The 14,484-nt window shown below is 45.1% G+C and overlaps 25 non-coding genes across 25 annotated transcripts; 17 read left to right on the plus strand and 8 right to left on the minus strand.

The window, feature by feature from the left end:
* Positions 1 to 202: 202 nt before the first annotated feature.
* On the plus strand, positions 203 to 275 carry trnak-uuu (transfer RNA lysine (anticodon UUU)). The gene has a single exon. It is a non-coding gene; the product is annotated as a tRNA-Lys (tRNA).
* A 622-nt stretch (positions 276 to 897) lies between these two features.
* Positions 898 to 969, minus strand: trnae-cuc (transfer RNA glutamic acid (anticodon CUC)). The gene has a single exon. It is a non-coding gene; the product is annotated as a tRNA-Glu (tRNA).
* Positions 970 to 1,717: 748 nt separating this feature from the next.
* Positions 1,718 to 1,804, plus strand: trnay-gua (transfer RNA tyrosine (anticodon GUA)). The gene is given in 2 exon segments: positions 1,718 to 1,754; positions 1,769 to 1,804. It is a non-coding gene; the product is annotated as a tRNA-Tyr (tRNA).
* Positions 1,805 to 1,867: 63 nt separating this feature from the next.
* On the minus strand, positions 1,868 to 1,939 carry trnae-cuc (transfer RNA glutamic acid (anticodon CUC)). The gene has a single exon. It is a non-coding gene; the product is annotated as a tRNA-Glu (tRNA).
* Positions 1,940 to 2,687: 748 nt separating this feature from the next.
* Positions 2,688 to 2,774, plus strand: trnay-gua (transfer RNA tyrosine (anticodon GUA)). The gene is given in 2 exon segments: positions 2,688 to 2,724; positions 2,739 to 2,774. It is a non-coding gene; the product is annotated as a tRNA-Tyr (tRNA).
* A 64-nt stretch (positions 2,775 to 2,838) lies between these two features.
* On the minus strand, positions 2,839 to 2,910 carry trnae-cuc (transfer RNA glutamic acid (anticodon CUC)). The gene has a single exon. It is a non-coding gene; the product is annotated as a tRNA-Glu (tRNA).
* Positions 2,911 to 3,114: 204 nt separating this feature from the next.
* Positions 3,115 to 3,187, plus strand: trnak-uuu (transfer RNA lysine (anticodon UUU)). The gene has a single exon. It is a non-coding gene; the product is annotated as a tRNA-Lys (tRNA).
* A 1,441-nt stretch (positions 3,188 to 4,628) lies between these two features.
* On the plus strand, positions 4,629 to 4,715 carry trnay-gua (transfer RNA tyrosine (anticodon GUA)). Its single transcript is given in 2 exon segments — positions 4,629 to 4,665; positions 4,680 to 4,715. It is a non-coding gene; the product is annotated as a tRNA-Tyr (tRNA).
* A 339-nt stretch (positions 4,716 to 5,054) lies between these two features.
* trnak-uuu (transfer RNA lysine (anticodon UUU)) lies at positions 5,055 to 5,127 on the plus strand. The gene has a single exon. It is a non-coding gene; the product is annotated as a tRNA-Lys (tRNA).
* A 472-nt stretch (positions 5,128 to 5,599) lies between these two features.
* Positions 5,600 to 5,686, plus strand: trnay-gua (transfer RNA tyrosine (anticodon GUA)). Its single transcript is given in 2 exon segments — positions 5,600 to 5,636; positions 5,651 to 5,686. It is a non-coding gene; the product is annotated as a tRNA-Tyr (tRNA).
* A 64-nt stretch (positions 5,687 to 5,750) lies between these two features.
* On the minus strand, positions 5,751 to 5,822 carry trnae-cuc (transfer RNA glutamic acid (anticodon CUC)). The gene has a single exon. It is a non-coding gene; the product is annotated as a tRNA-Glu (tRNA).
* Positions 5,823 to 6,570: 748 nt separating this feature from the next.
* trnay-gua (transfer RNA tyrosine (anticodon GUA)) lies at positions 6,571 to 6,657 on the plus strand. Its single transcript is given in 2 exon segments — positions 6,571 to 6,607; positions 6,622 to 6,657. It is a non-coding gene; the product is annotated as a tRNA-Tyr (tRNA).
* A 64-nt stretch (positions 6,658 to 6,721) lies between these two features.
* trnae-cuc (transfer RNA glutamic acid (anticodon CUC)) lies at positions 6,722 to 6,793 on the minus strand. Its single transcript has one exon. It is a non-coding gene; the product is annotated as a tRNA-Glu (tRNA).
* A 204-nt stretch (positions 6,794 to 6,997) lies between these two features.
* On the plus strand, positions 6,998 to 7,070 carry trnak-uuu (transfer RNA lysine (anticodon UUU)). Its single transcript has one exon. It is a non-coding gene; the product is annotated as a tRNA-Lys (tRNA).
* A 1,441-nt stretch (positions 7,071 to 8,511) lies between these two features.
* On the plus strand, positions 8,512 to 8,598 carry trnay-gua (transfer RNA tyrosine (anticodon GUA)). The gene is given in 2 exon segments: positions 8,512 to 8,548; positions 8,563 to 8,598. It is a non-coding gene; the product is annotated as a tRNA-Tyr (tRNA).
* Positions 8,599 to 9,482: 884 nt separating this feature from the next.
* Positions 9,483 to 9,569, plus strand: trnay-gua (transfer RNA tyrosine (anticodon GUA)). Its single transcript is given in 2 exon segments — positions 9,483 to 9,519; positions 9,534 to 9,569. It is a non-coding gene; the product is annotated as a tRNA-Tyr (tRNA).
* A 338-nt stretch (positions 9,570 to 9,907) lies between these two features.
* trnak-uuu (transfer RNA lysine (anticodon UUU)) lies at positions 9,908 to 9,980 on the plus strand. The gene has a single exon. It is a non-coding gene; the product is annotated as a tRNA-Lys (tRNA).
* Positions 9,981 to 10,555: 575 nt separating this feature from the next.
* Positions 10,556 to 10,627, minus strand: trnae-cuc (transfer RNA glutamic acid (anticodon CUC)). Its single transcript has one exon. It is a non-coding gene; the product is annotated as a tRNA-Glu (tRNA).
* A 204-nt stretch (positions 10,628 to 10,831) lies between these two features.
* trnak-uuu (transfer RNA lysine (anticodon UUU)) lies at positions 10,832 to 10,904 on the plus strand. Its single transcript has one exon. It is a non-coding gene; the product is annotated as a tRNA-Lys (tRNA).
* A 472-nt stretch (positions 10,905 to 11,376) lies between these two features.
* Positions 11,377 to 11,463, plus strand: trnay-gua (transfer RNA tyrosine (anticodon GUA)). Its single transcript is given in 2 exon segments — positions 11,377 to 11,413; positions 11,428 to 11,463. It is a non-coding gene; the product is annotated as a tRNA-Tyr (tRNA).
* A 63-nt stretch (positions 11,464 to 11,526) lies between these two features.
* trnae-cuc (transfer RNA glutamic acid (anticodon CUC)) lies at positions 11,527 to 11,598 on the minus strand. Its single transcript has one exon. It is a non-coding gene; the product is annotated as a tRNA-Glu (tRNA).
* Positions 11,599 to 12,346: 748 nt separating this feature from the next.
* trnay-gua (transfer RNA tyrosine (anticodon GUA)) lies at positions 12,347 to 12,433 on the plus strand. The gene is given in 2 exon segments: positions 12,347 to 12,383; positions 12,398 to 12,433. It is a non-coding gene; the product is annotated as a tRNA-Tyr (tRNA).
* Positions 12,434 to 12,496: 63 nt separating this feature from the next.
* Positions 12,497 to 12,568, minus strand: trnae-cuc (transfer RNA glutamic acid (anticodon CUC)). Its single transcript has one exon. It is a non-coding gene; the product is annotated as a tRNA-Glu (tRNA).
* Positions 12,569 to 13,316: 748 nt separating this feature from the next.
* Positions 13,317 to 13,403, plus strand: trnay-gua (transfer RNA tyrosine (anticodon GUA)). Its single transcript is given in 2 exon segments — positions 13,317 to 13,353; positions 13,368 to 13,403. It is a non-coding gene; the product is annotated as a tRNA-Tyr (tRNA).
* An 883-nt stretch (positions 13,404 to 14,286) lies between these two features.
* trnay-gua (transfer RNA tyrosine (anticodon GUA)) lies at positions 14,287 to 14,373 on the plus strand. Its single transcript is given in 2 exon segments — positions 14,287 to 14,323; positions 14,338 to 14,373. It is a non-coding gene; the product is annotated as a tRNA-Tyr (tRNA).
* The last annotated feature ends 111 nt before the right edge of the window (positions 14,374 to 14,484 follow it).

Below are 14,484 nucleotides of genomic sequence, written 5' to 3' on the forward strand. Positions count from 1 at the left end.
GCGATGTTATGCTAATGGATGAAGGCCTTTACATGAGTTCTGGCTGGCTGTTATTCATGAGTGAAGAAAGACCAGAATGTGGGTTATTCGTGACCACACCAGAACATGTGGACCTTTTTGTGTCAAGACTGTCAAATGCTTCCCATGTCAGAGGTCAAGAATATCTGGACATGTTCTGAATCACAGAGCAAGGCTAAACGTAGCCTGGATAGCTCAGTCGGTAGAGCATCAGACTTTTAATCTGAGGGTCCAGGGTTCAAGTCCCTGTTCAGGCGTTGAACTTTACATGACCGTCAGCTCTTGAGCACCGTTCACTCATCGTCAGGCAGGCTTTTGGATTAAGCTGAACTTCCAGCTTTACGTCTGCCTACCTGTGACTTCCTTGTCATTAATTATTTTGTCTATGTCCTTGTTAATGATGACAAAAAAAACACCAATTAAAGCCACTCAGCCTTTCCTTTCTCTCTCTCTCTATGTGACATCACAATAGATTTTCTCAAAAAGCAATTCAAATTGTTCTAACCATTGGTGGGACCAACCCGTGGCCTTTTACCATCCACGTGTCCAAAATGCAGTACGCATGCCAATGTTGTTAACAGACATACGTGTTGGTAGCTCTACATGTCCAACTGGTACAGTGTGAGGTTTCCTCTTTGGTGGACCTTAAAGAGTTGAAAAAGCCACAACCGAACTGGTATCTTTGTCAACGTCCTTGTTTCTGGATCTATGCTGCATGTGTGTCAGAATCCTTTGGTAGCTCAGATGGTAGAGCGGAGGACTGTAGAGGTCAAAGCAGCAATCCTTAGGCCACCGGTTCAAATCCGGTTCGAAGGAAGCTTCTTTTTTTTCCAGGATATTACTGCCTTTAATGTCATGATGAGCAAAAAGTTTTCTGTTTTCCCTGACCGGGAATCGAACCCGGGCCGCGGCGGTGAGAGCGCCGAATCCTAGCCACTAGACCATCAGGGACAGCGATGTTATGCTAATGAATGAAGGCTTTTACATGAGTTCTGGCTGGCCGTTATTCATGAGTGAAGAAAGACCAGAATGTGGGTTATTCGTGACCACACCAGAACATGTGGACCTTTTTGTGTCAAGACTGTCAAATGCTTCCCATGTCAGAGGTCAAGAATATCTGGACATGTTCTGAATCACAGAGCAAGACTAAACGTAGCCTGGATAGCTCAGTCGGTAGAGCATCAGACTTTTAATCTGAGGGTCCAGCGTTCAAGTCCCTGTTCAGGCGTTGAACTTTACATGACCGTCAGCTCTTGAGCACCGTTCACTCATCGTCAGGCAGGCTTTTGGATTAAGCTGAACTTCCAGCTTTACGTCTGCCTACCTGTGACTTCCTTGTCATTAATTATTTTGTCTATGTCCTTGTTAATGATGACAAAAAAACACCAATTAAAGCCACTCAGCCTTTCCTTTCTCTCTCTCTCTATGTGACATCACAATAGATTTTCTCAAAAAGCAATTCAAATTGTTCTAACCATTGGTGGGACCAACCCGTGGCCTTTTACCATCCACGTGTCCAAAATGCAGTACGCATGCCAATGTTGTTAACAGACATACGTGTTGGTAGCTCTACATGTCCAACTGGTACAGTGTGAGGTTTCCTCTTTGGTGGACCCTAAAGAGTTGAAAAAGCCACAACCGAACTGGTATCTTTGTCAACATCCTTGTTTCTGGATCTATGCTGCATGTGCGTCAGAATCCTTCGGTAGCTCAGATGGTAGAGCGGAGGACTGTAGAGGTTAAAGCAGCAATCCTTAGGCCACCGGTTCAAATCCGGTTCGAAGGAAGCTTCTTTTTTTTCCAGGATATTACTGCCTTTAATGTCATGATGAGCAAAAAGTTTTCTGTTTTCCCTGACCGGGAATCGAACCCGGGCCGCGGCGGTGAGAGCGCCGAATCCTAGCCACTAGACCATCAGGGACAGCGATGTTATGCTAATGAATGAAGGCTTTTACATGAGTTCTGGCTGGCCGTTATTCATGAGTGAAGAAAGACCAGAATGTGGGTTATTCGTGACCACACCAGAACATGTGGACCTTTTTGTGTCAAGACTGTCAAATGCTTCCCATGTCAGAGGTCAAGAATATCTGGACATGTTCTGAATCACAGAGCAAGCCTAAACGTAGCCTGGATAGCTCAGTCGGTAGAGCATCAGACTTTTAATCTGAGGGTCCAGCGTTCAAGTCCCTGTTCAGGCGTTGAACTTTACATGACCGTCAGCTCTTGAGCACCGTTCACTCATCGTCAGGCAGGCTTTTGGATTAAGCTGAACTTCCAGCTTTACGTCTGCCTACCTGTGACTTCCTTGTCATTAATTATTTTGTCTATGTCCTTGTTAATGATGACAAAAAAACACCAATTAAAGCCACTCAGCCTTTCCTTTCTCTCTCTCTCTATGTGACATCACAATAGATTTTCTCAAAAAGCAATTCAAATTGTTCTAACCATTGGTGGGACCAACCCGTGGCCTTTTACCATCCACGTGTCCAAAATGCAGTACGCATGCCAATGTTGTTAACAGACATACGTGTTGGTAGCTCTACATGTCCAACTGGTACAGTGTGAGGTTTCCTCTTTGGTGGACCCTAAAGAGTTGAAAAAGCCACAACCGAACTGGTATCTTTGTCAACATCCTTGTTTCTGGATCTATGCTGCATGTGCGTCAGAATCCTTCGGTAGCTCAGATGGTAGAGCGGAGGACTGTAGAGGTTAAAGCAGCAATCCTTAGGCCACCGGTTCAAATCCGGTTCGAAGGAAGCTTCTTTTTTTTTCCAGGATATTACTGCCTTTAATGTCATGATGAGCAAAAAGTTTTCTGTTTTCCCTGACCGGGAATCGAACCCGGGCCGCGGCGGTGAGAGCGCCGAATCCTAGCCACTAGACCATCAGGGACAGCGATGTTATGCTAATGGATGAAGGCCTTTACATGAGTTCTGGCTGGCCGTTATTCATGAGTGAAGAAAGACCAGAATGTGGGTTATTCGTGACCACACCAGAACATGTGGACCTTTTTGTGTCAAGACTGTCAAATGCTTCCCATGTCAGAGGTCAAGAATATCTGGACATGTTCTGAATCACAGAGCAAGGTTAAACGTAGCCTGGATAGCTCAGTCGGTAGAGCATCAGACTTTTAATCTGAGGGTCCAGGGTTCAAGTCCCTGTTCAGGCGTTGAACTTTACATGACCGTCAGCTCTTGAGCACCGTTCAGTCATCATCAGGCAGGCTTTTGGATTAAGCTGAACTTCCAGCTTTACGTCTGCCTACCTGTGACTTCCTTGTCATTAATTCTTTTGTCTATGTCCTTGTTAATGATGACAAAAAAAACACCAATTAAAGCCACTCAGCCTTTCCTTTCTCTCTCTCTCTATGTGACATCACAATAGATTTTCTCAAAAAGCAATTCAAATTGTTCTAACCATTGGTGGTACCAACCCGTGGCCTTTTACCATCCACGTGTCCAAAATGCAGTACGCATGCCAATGTTGTTAACAGACATACGTGTTGGTAGCTCTACATGTCCAACTGGTACAGTGTGAGGTTTCCTCTTTGGTGGACCTTAAAGAGTTGAAAAAGCCACAACCGAACTGGTATCTTTGTCAACGTCCTTGTTTCTGGATCTATGCTGCATGTGCGTCAGAATCCTTCGGTAGCTCAGATGGTAGAGTGGAGGACTGTAGAGGTTAAAGCAGCAATCCTTAGGCCACCGGTTCAAATCCGGTTCGAAGGAAGCTTCTTTTTTTCCAGGATATTACTGCCTTTAATGTCATGATGAGCAAAAAGTTTTCTGTTTTCCCTGACCGGGAATCAAACCCTGGCCGCGGCGGTGAGAGCGCCGAATCCTAGCAACTAGACCATCAGGGACAGCGATGTTATGCTAATGGATGAAGGCTTTTACATGAGTTCTGGCTGGCCGTTATTCATGAGTGAAGAAAGACCAGAATGTGGGTTATTCGTGACCACACCAGAACATGTGGACCTTTTTGTGTCAAGACTGTCAAATGCTTCCCATGTCAGAGGTCAAGAATATCTGGACATGTTCTGAATCACAGAGCAAGGCTAAACGTAGCCTGGATAGCTCAGTCGGTAGAGCATCAGACTTTTAATCTGAGGGTCCAAGGTTCAAGTACCTGTTCAGGCGTTGAACTTTACATGACCGTCAGCTCTTGAGCACCGTTCACTCATCGTCAGGCAGGCTTTTGGATTAAGCTGAACTTCCAGCTTTACGTCTGCCTACCTGTGACTTCCTTGTCATTAATTATTTTGTCTATGTCCTTGTTAATGATGACAAAAAAACAACAATTAAAGCCACTCAGCCTTTTCTTTCTCTCTCTCTCTATGTGACATCACAATAGATTTTCTCAAAAAGCAATTCAAATTGTTCTAACCATTGGTGGGACCAACCCGTGGCCTTTTACCATCCACGTGTCCAAAATGCAGTACGCATGCCAATGTTGTTAACAGACATACGTGTTGGTAGCTCTACATGTCCAACTGGTACAGTGTGAGGTTTCCTCTTTGGTGGACCTTAAAGAGTTGAAAAAGCCACAACCGAACTGGTATCTTTGTCAACGTCCTTGTTTCTGGATCTATGCTGCATGTGCGTCAGAATCCTTCGGTAGCTCAGATGGTAGAGCGGAGGACTGTAGAGGTTAAAGCAGCAATCCTTAGGCCACCGGTTCAAATCCGGTTCGAAGGAAGCTTCTTTTTTTTCCAGGATATTACTGCCTTTAATGTCATGATGAGCAAAAAGTTTTCTGTTTTCCCTGACCGGGAATCGAACCCGGGCCGTGGCCGTGAGAGCGCCGAATCCTAGCCACTAGACCATCAGGGACAGCGATGTTATGCTAATGGATGAAGGCCTTTACATGAGTTCTGGCTGGCTGTTATTCATGAGTGAAGAAAGACCAGAATGTGGGTTATTCGTGACCACACCAGAACATGTGGACCTTTTTGTGTCAAGACTGTCAAATGCTTCCCATGTCAGAGGTCAAGAATATCTGGACATGTTCTGAATCACAGAGCAAGGCTAAACGTAGCCTGGATAGCTCAGTCGGTAGAGCATCAGACTTTTAATCTGAGGGTCCAGGGTTCAAGTCCCTGTTCAGGCGTTGAACTTTACATGACCGTCAGCTCTTGAGCACCGTTCACTCATCGTCAGGCAGGCTTTTGGATTAAGCTGAACTTCCAGCTTTACGTCTGCCTACCTGTGACTTCCTTGTCATTAATTATTTTGTCTATGTCCTTGTTAATGATGACAAAAAAAACACCAATTAAAGCCACTCAGCCTTTCCTTTCTCTCTCTCTCTATGTGACATCACAATAGATTTTCTCAAAAAGCAATTCAAATTGTTCTAACCATTGGTGGGACCAACCCGTGGCCTTTTACCATCCACGTGTCCAAAATGCAGTACGCATGCCAATGTTGTTAACAGACATACGTGTTGGTAGCTCTACATGTCCAACTGGTACAGTGTGAGGTTTCCTCTTTGGTGGACCCTAAAGAGTTGAAAAAGCCACAACCGAACTGGTATCTTTGTCAACATCCTTGTTTCTGGATCTATGCTGCATGTGCGTCAGAATCCTTCGGTAGCTCAGATGGTAGAGCGGAGGACTGTAGAGGTTAAAGCAGCAATCCTTAGGCCACCGGTTCAAATCCGGTTCGAAGGAAGCTTCTTTTTTTTTCCAGGATATTACTGCCTTTAATGTCATGATGAGCAAAAAGTTTTCTGTTTTCCCTGACCGGGAATCGAACCCGGGCCGCGGCGGTGAGAGCGCCGAATCCTAGCCACTAGACCATCAGGGACAGCGATGTTATGCTAATGGATGAAGGCCTTTACATGAGTTCTGGCTGGCCGTTATTCATGAGTGAAGAAAGACCAGAATGTGGGTTATTCGTGACCACACCAGAACATGTGGACCTTTTTGTGTCAAGACTGTCAAATGCTTCCCATGTCAGAGGTCAAGAATATCTGGACATGTTCTGAATCACAGAGCAAGCCTAAACGTAGCCTGGATAGCTCAGTCGGTAGAGCATCAGACTTTTAATCTGAGGGTCCAGCGTTCAAGTCCCTGTTCAGGCGTTGAACTTTACATGACCGTCAGCTCTTGAGCACCGTTCACTCATCGTCAGGCAGGCTTTTGGATTAAGCTGAACTTCCAGCTTTACGTCTGCCTACCTGTGACTTCCTTGTCATTAATTATTTTGTCTATGTCCTTGTTAATGATGACAAAAAAACACCAATTAAAGCCACTCAGCCTTTCCTTTCTCTCTCTCTCTATGTGACATCACAATAGATTTTCTCAAAAAGCAATTCAAATTGTTCTAACCATTGGTGGGACCAACCCGTGGCCTTTTACCATCCACGTGTCCAAAATGCAGTACGCATGCCAATGTTGTTAACAGACATACGTGTTGGTAGCTCTACATGTCCAACTGGTACAGTGTGAGGTTTCCTCTTTGGTGGACCCTAAAGAGTTGAAAAAGCCACAACCGAACTGGTATCTTTGTCAACATCCTTGTTTCTGGATCTATGCTGCATGTGCGTCAGAATCCTTCGGTAGCTCAGATGGTAGAGCGGAGGACTGTAGAGGTTAAAGCAGCAATCCTTAGGCCACCGGTTCAAATCCGGTTCGAAGGAAGCTTCTTTTTTTTTCCAGGATATTACTGCCTTTAATGTCATGATGAGCAAAAAGTTTTCTGTTTTCCCTGACCGGGAATCGAACCCGGGCCGCGGCGGTGAGAGCGCCGAATCCTAGCCACTAGACCATCAGGGACAGCGATGTTATGCTAATGGATGAAGGCCTTTACATGAGTTCTGGCTGGCCGTTATTCATGAGTGAAGAAAGACCAGAATGTGGGTTATTCGTGACCACACCAGAACATGTGGACCTTTTTGTGTCAAGACTGTCAAATGCTTCCCATGTCAGAGGTCAAGAATATCTGGACATGTTCTGAATCACAGAGCAAGGTTAAACGTAGCCTGGATAGCTCAGTCGGTAGAGCATCAGACTTTTAATCTGAGGGTCCAGGGTTCAAGTCCCTGTTCAGGCGTTGAACTTTACATGACCGTCAGCTCTTGAGCACCGTTCAGTCATCATCAGGCAGGCTTTTGGATTAAGCTGAACTTCCAGCTTTACGTCTGCCTACCTGTGACTTCCTTGTCATTAATTCTTTTGTCTATGTCCTTGTTAATGATGACAAAAAAAACACCAATTAAAGCCACTCAGCCTTTCCTTTCTCTCTCTCTCTATGTGACATCACAATAGATTTTCTCAAAAAGCAATTCAAATTGTTCTAACCATTGGTGGTACCAACCCGTGGCCTTTTACCATCCACGTGTCCAAAATGCAGTACGCATGCCAATGTTGTTAACAGACATACGTGTTGGTAGCTCTACATGTCCAACTGGTACAGTGTGAGGTTTCCTCTTTGGTGGACCTTAAAGAGTTGAAAAAGCCACAACCGAACTGGTATCTTTGTCAACGTCCTTGTTTCTGGATCTATGCTGCATGTGCGTCAGAATCCTTCGGTAGCTCAGATGGTAGAGTGGAGGACTGTAGAGGTTAAAGCAGCAATCCTTAGGCCACCGGTTCAAATCCAGTTCGAAGGAAGCTTCTTTTTTTCCAGGATATTACTGCCTTTAATGTCATGATGAGCAAAAAGTTTTCTGTTTTCCCTGACCGGGAATCAAACCCTGGCCGCGGCGGTGAGAGCGCCGAATCCTAGCAACTAGACCATCAGGGACAGCGATGTTATGCTAATGGATGAAGGCTTTTACATGAGTTCTGGCTGGCCGTTATTCATGAGTGAAGAAAGACCAGAATGTGGGTTATTCGTGACCACACCAGAACATGTGGACCTTTTTGTGTCAAGACTGTCAAATGCTTCCCATGTCAGAGGTCAAGAATATCTGGACATGTTCTGAATCACAGAGCAAGGCTAAACGTAGCCTGGATAGCTCAGTCGGTAGAGCATCAGACTTTTAATCTGAGGGTCCAAGGTTCAAGTACCTGTTCAGGCGTTGAACTTTACATGACCGTCAGCTCTTGAGCACCGTTCACTCATCGTCAGGCAGGCTTTTGGATTAAGCTGAACTTCCAGCTTTACGTCTGCCTACCTGTGACTTCCTTGTCATTAATTATTTTGTCTATGTCCTTGTTAATGATGACAAAAAAACAACAATTAAAGCCACTCAGCCTTTTCTTTCTCTCTCTCTCTATGTGACATCACAATAGATTTTCTCAAAAAGCAATTCAAATTGTTCTAACCATTGGTGGGACCAACCCGTGGCCTTTTACCATCCACGTGTCCAAAATGCAGTACGCATGCCAATGTTGTTAACAGACATACGTGTTGGTAGCTCTACATGTCCAACTGGTACAGTGTGAGGTTTCCTCTTTGGTGGACCTTAAAGAGTTGAAAAAGCCACAACCGAACTGGTATCTTTGTCAACGTCCTTGTTTCTGGATCTATGCTGCATGTGCGTCAGAATCCTTCGGTAGCTCAGATGGTAGAGCGGAGGACTGTAGAGGTTAAAGCAGCAATCCTTAGGCCACCGGTTCAAATCCGGTTCGAAGGAAGCTTCTTTTTTTTCCAGGATATTACTGCCTTTAATGTCATGATGAGCAAAAAGTTTTCTGTTTTCCCTGACCGGGAATCGAACCCGGGCCGTGGCCGTGAGAGCGCCGAATCCTAGCCACTAGACCATCAGGGACAGCGATGTTATGCTAATGGATGAAGGCCTTTACATGAGTTCTGGCTGGCTGTTATTCATGAGTGAAGAAAGACCAGAATGTGGGTTATTCGTGACCACACCAGAACATGTGGACCTTTTTGTGTCAAGACTGTCAAATGCTTCCCATGTCAGAGGTCAAGAATATCTGGACATGTTCTGAATCACAGAGCAAGGCTAAACGTAGCCTGGATAGCTCAGTCGGTAGAGCATCAGACTTTTAATCTGAGGGTCCAGGGTTCAAGTGCCTGTTCAGGCGTTGAACTTTACATGACCGTCAGCTCTTGAGCACCGTTCACTCATCGTCAGGCAGGCTTTTGGATTAAGCTGAACTTCCAGCTTTACGTCTGCCTACCTGTGACTTCCTTGTCATTAATTATTTTGTCTATGTCCTTGTTAATGATGACAAAAAAAACACCAATTAAAGCCACTCAGCCTTTCCTTTCTCTCTCTCTCTATGTGACATCACAATAGATTTTCTCAAAAAGCAATTCAAATTGTTCTAACCATTGGTGGGACCAACCCGTGGCCTTTTACCATCCACGTGTCCAAAATGCAGTACGCATGCCAATGTTGTTAACAGACATACGTGTTGGTAGCTCTACATGTCCAACTGGTACAGTGTGAGGTTTCCTCTTTGGTGGACCTTAAAGAGTTGAAAAAGCCACAACCGAACTGGTATCTTTGTCAACGTCCTTGTTTCTGGATCTATGCTGCATGTGCGTCAGAATCCTTCGGTAGCTCAGATGGTAGAGCGGAGGACTGTAGAGGTTAAAGCAGCAATCCTTAGGCCACCGGTTCAAATCCGGTTCGAAGGAAGCTTCTTTTTTTCCAGGATATTACTGCCTTTAATGTCATGATGAGCAAAAAGTTTTCTGTTTTCCCTGACCGGGAATCGAACCCGGGCCGCGGCGGTGAGAGCGCCGAATACTAGCCACTAGACCATCAGGGACAGCGATGGAATGCTAATGAATGAAGGCTTTTACATGAGTTCTGGCTGGCCGTTATTCATGAGTGAAGAAAGACCAGAATGTGGGTTATTCGTGACCACACCAGAACATGTAGACCTTTTTGTGTCAAGACTGTCAAATGCTTCCCATGTCAGAGGTCAAGAATATCTGGACATGTTCTGAATCACAGAGCAAGGTTAAACGTAGCCTGGATAGCTCAGTCGGTAGAGCATCAGACTTTTAATCTGAGGGTCCAGGGTTCAAGTCCCTGTTCAGGCGTTGAACTTTACATGACCGTCAGCTCTTGAGCACCGTTCACTCATCGTCAGGCAGGCTTTTGGATTAAGCTGAACTTCCAGCTTTACGTCTGCCTACCTGTGACTTCCTTGTCATTAATTATTTTGTCTATGTCCTTGTTAATGATGACAAAAAAACACCAATTAAAGCCACTCAGCCTTTCCTTTCTCTCTCTCTCTATGTGACATCACAATAGATTTTCTCAAAAAGCAATTCAAATTGTTCCAAAATGCAGTACGCATGCCAATGTTGTTAACAGACATACGTGTTGGTAGCTCTACATGTCCAACTGGTACAGTGTGAGGTTTCCTCTTTGGTGGACCTTAAAGAGTTGAAAAAGCCACAACCGAACTGGTATCTTTGTCAACGTCCTTGTTTCTGGATCTATGCTGCATGTGTGTCAGAATCCTTTGGTAGCTCAGATGGTAGAGCGGAGGACTGTAGAGGTCAAAGCAGCAATCCTTAGGCCACCGGTTCAAATCCGGTTCGAAGGAAGCTTCTTTTTTTTCCAGGATATTACTGCCTTTAATGTCATGATGAGCAAAAAGTTTTCTGTTTTCCCTGACCGGGAATCGAACCCGGGCCGCGGCGGTGAGAGCGCCGAATCCTAGCCACTAGACCATCAGGGACAGCGATGTTATGCTAATGGATGAAGGCCTTTACATGAGTTCTGGCTGGCCGTTATTCATGAGTGAAGAAAGACCAGAATGTGGGTTATTCGTGACCACACCAGAACATGTGGACCTTTTTGTGTCAAGACTGTCAAATGCTTCCCATGTCAGAGGTCAAGAATATCTGGACATGTTCTGAATCACAGAGCAAGGCTAAACGTAGCCTGGATAGCTCAGTCGGTAGAGCATCAGACTTTTAATCTGAGGGTCCAGGGTTCAAGTCCCTGTTCAGGTGTTGAACTTTACATGACCGTCAGCTCTTGAGCACCGTTCAGTCATCGTCAGGCAGGCTTTTGGATTAAGCTGAACTTCCAGCTTTACGTCTGCCTACATGTGACTTCCTTGTCATTAATTATTTTGTCTATGTCCTTGTTAATGATGACAAAAAAAACAACAATTAAAGCCACTCAGCCTTTCCTTTCTCTCTCTCTCTATGTGACATCACAATAGATTTTCTCAAAAAGCAATTCAAATTGTTCTAACCATTGGTGGGACCAACCCGTGGCCTTTTACCATCCACGTGTCCAAAATGCAGTACGCATGCCAATGTTGTTAACAGACATACGTGTTGGTAGCTCTACATGTCCAACTGGTACAGTGTGAGGTTTCCTCTTTGGTGGACCCTAAAGAGTTGAAAAAGCCACAACCGAACTGGTATCTTTGTCAACATCCTTGTTTCTGGATCTATGCTGCATGTGCGTCAGAATCCTTCGGTAGCTCAGATGGTAGAGCGGAGGACTGTAGAGGTTAAAGCAGCAATCCTTAGGCCACCGGTTCAAATCCGGTTCGAAGGAAGCTTCTTTTTTTTCCAGGATATTACTGCCTTTAATGTCATGATGAGCAAAAAGTTTTCTGTTTTCCCTGACCGGGAATCGAACCCGGGCCGCGGCGGTGAGAGCGCCGAATCCTAGCCACTAGACCATCAGGGACAGCGATGTTATGCTAATGAATGAAGGCTTTTACATGAGTTCTGGCTGGCCGTTATTCATGAGTGAAGAAAGACCAGAATGTGGGTTATTCGTGACCACACCAGAACATGTGGACCTTTTTGTGTCAAGACTGTCAAATGCTTCCCATGTCAGAGGTCAAGAATATCTGGACATGTTCTGAATCACAGAGCAAGCCTAAACGTAGCCTGGATAGCTCAGTCGGTAGAGCATCAGACTTTTAATCTGAGGGTCCAGCGTTCAAGTCCCTGTTCAGGCGTTGAACTTTACATGACCGTCAGCTCTTGAGCACCGTTCACTCATCGTCAGGCAGGCTTTTGGATTAAGCTGAACTTCCAGCTTTACGTCTGCCTACCTGTGACTTCCTTGTCATTAATTATTTTGTCTATGTCCTTGTTAATGATGACAAAAAAACACCAATTAAAGCCACTCAGCCTTTCCTTTCTCTCTCTCTCTATGTGACATCACAATAGATTTTCTCAAAAAGCAATTCAAATTGTTCTAACCATTGGTGGGACCAACCCGTGGCCTTTTACCATCCACGTGTCCAAAATGCAGTACGCATGCCAATGTTGGTAACAGACATACGTGTTGGTAGCTCTACATGTCCAACTGGTACAGTGTGAGGTTTCCTCTTTGGTGGACCCTAAAGAGTTGAAAAAGCCACAACCGAACTGGTATCTTTGTCAACATCCTTGTTTCTGGATCTATGCTGCATGTGCGTCAGAATCCTTCGGTAGCTCAGATGGTAGAGCGGAGGACTGTAGAGGTTAAAGCAGCAATCCTTAGGCCACCGGTTCAAATCCGGTTCGAAGGAAGCTTCTTTTTTTTCCAGGATATTACTGCCTTTAATGTCATGATGAGCAAAAAGTTTTCTGTTTTCCCTGACCGGGAATCGAACCCGGGCCGCGGCGGTGAGAGCGCCGAATCCTAGCCACTAGACCATCAGGGACAGCGATGTTATGCTAATGAATGAAGGCTTTTACATGAGTTCTGGCTGGCCGTTATTCATGAGTGAAGAAAGACCAGAATGTGGGTTATTCGTGACCACACCAGAACATGTGGACCTTTTTGTGTCAAGACTGTCAAATGCTTCCCATGTCAGAGGTCAAGAATATCTGGACATGTTCTGAATCACAGAGCAAGCCTAAACGTAGCCTGGATAGCTCAGTCGGTAGAGCATCAGACTTTTAATCTGAGGGTCCAGCGTTCAAGTCCCTGTTCAGGCGTTGAACTTTACATGACCGTCAGCTCTTGAGCACCGTTCACTCATCGTCAGGCAGGCTTTTGGATTAAGCTGAACTTCCAGCTTTACGTCTGCCTACCTGTGACTTCCTTGTCATTAATTATTTTGTCTATGTCCTTGTTAATGATGACAAAAAAACACCAATTAAAGCCACTCAGCCTTTCCTTTCTCTCTCTCTCTATGTGACATCACAATAGATTTTCTCAAAAAGCAATTCAAATTGTTCTAACCATTGGTGGGACCAACCCGTGGCCTTTTACCATCCACGTGTCCAAAATGCAGTACGCATGCCAATGTTGTTAACAGACATACGTGTTGGTAGCTCTACATGTCCAACTGGTACAGTGTGAGGTTTCCTCTTTGGTGGACCCTAAAGAGTTGAAAAAGCCACAACCGAACTGGTATCTTTGTCAACATCCTTGTTTCTGGATCTATGCTGCATGTGCGTCAGAATCCTTCGGTAGCTCAGATGGTAGAGCGGAGGACTGTAGAGGTTAAAGCAGCAATCCTTAGGCCACCGGTTCAAATCCGGTTCGAAGGAAGCTTCTTTTTTTTCCAGGATATTACTGCCTTTAATGTCATGATGAGCAAAAAGTTTTCTGTTTTCCCTGACCGGGAATCGAACCCGGGCCGTGGCCGTGAGAGCGCCGAATCCTAGCCACTAGACCATCAGGGACAGCGATGTTATGCTAATGGATGAAGGCCTTTACATGAGTTCTGGCTGGCTGTTATTCATGAGTGAAGAAAGACCAGAATGTGGGTTATTCGTGACCACACCAGAACATGTGGACCTTTTTGTGTCAAGACTGTCAAATGCTTCCCATGTCAGAGGTCAAGAATATCTGGACATGTTCTGAATCACAGAGCAAGGCTAAACGTAGCCTGGATAGCTCAGTCGGTAGAGCATCAGACTTTTAATCTGAGGGTCCAAGGTTCAAGTACCTGTTCAGGCGTTGAACTTTACATGACCGTCAGCTCTTGAGCACCGTTCACTCATCGTCAGGCAGGCTTTTGGATTAAGCTGAACTTCCAGCTTTACGTCTGCCTACCTGTGACTTCCTTGTCATTAATTATTTTGTCTATGTCCTTGTTAATGATGACAAAAAAACAACAATTAAAGCCACTCAGCCTTTTCTTTCTCTCTCTCTCTATGTGACATCACAATAGATTTTCTCAAAAAGCAATTCAAATTGTTCTAACCATTGGTGGGACCAACCCGTGGCCTTTTACCATCCACGTGTCCAAAATGCAGTACGCATGCCAATGTTGTTAACAGACATACGTGTTGGTAGCTCTACATGTCCAACTGGTACAGTGTGAGGTTTCCTCTTTGGTGGACCTTAAAGAGTTGAAAAAGCCACAACCGAACTGGTATCTTTGTCAACGTCCTTGTTTCTGGATCTATGCTGCATGTGCGTCAGAATCCTTCGGTAGCTCAGATGGTAGAGCGGAGGACTGTAGAGGTTAAAGCAGCAATCCTTAGGCCACCGGTTCAAATCCGGTTCGAAGGAAGCTTCTTTTTTTTCCAGGATATTACTGCCTTTAATGTCATGATGAGCAAAAAGTTTTCTGTTTTCCCTGACCGGGAATCGAACCCGGGCCGTGGCCGTGAGAGCGCCGAA

This window comes from Brachyhypopomus gauderio, unplaced genomic scaffold (genome assembly GCF_052324685.1).
Source record: "Brachyhypopomus gauderio isolate BG-103 unplaced genomic scaffold, BGAUD_0.2 sc94, whole genome shotgun sequence".
Lineage (NCBI taxonomy): Eukaryota > Metazoa > Chordata > Actinopteri > Gymnotiformes > Hypopomidae > Brachyhypopomus > Brachyhypopomus gauderio.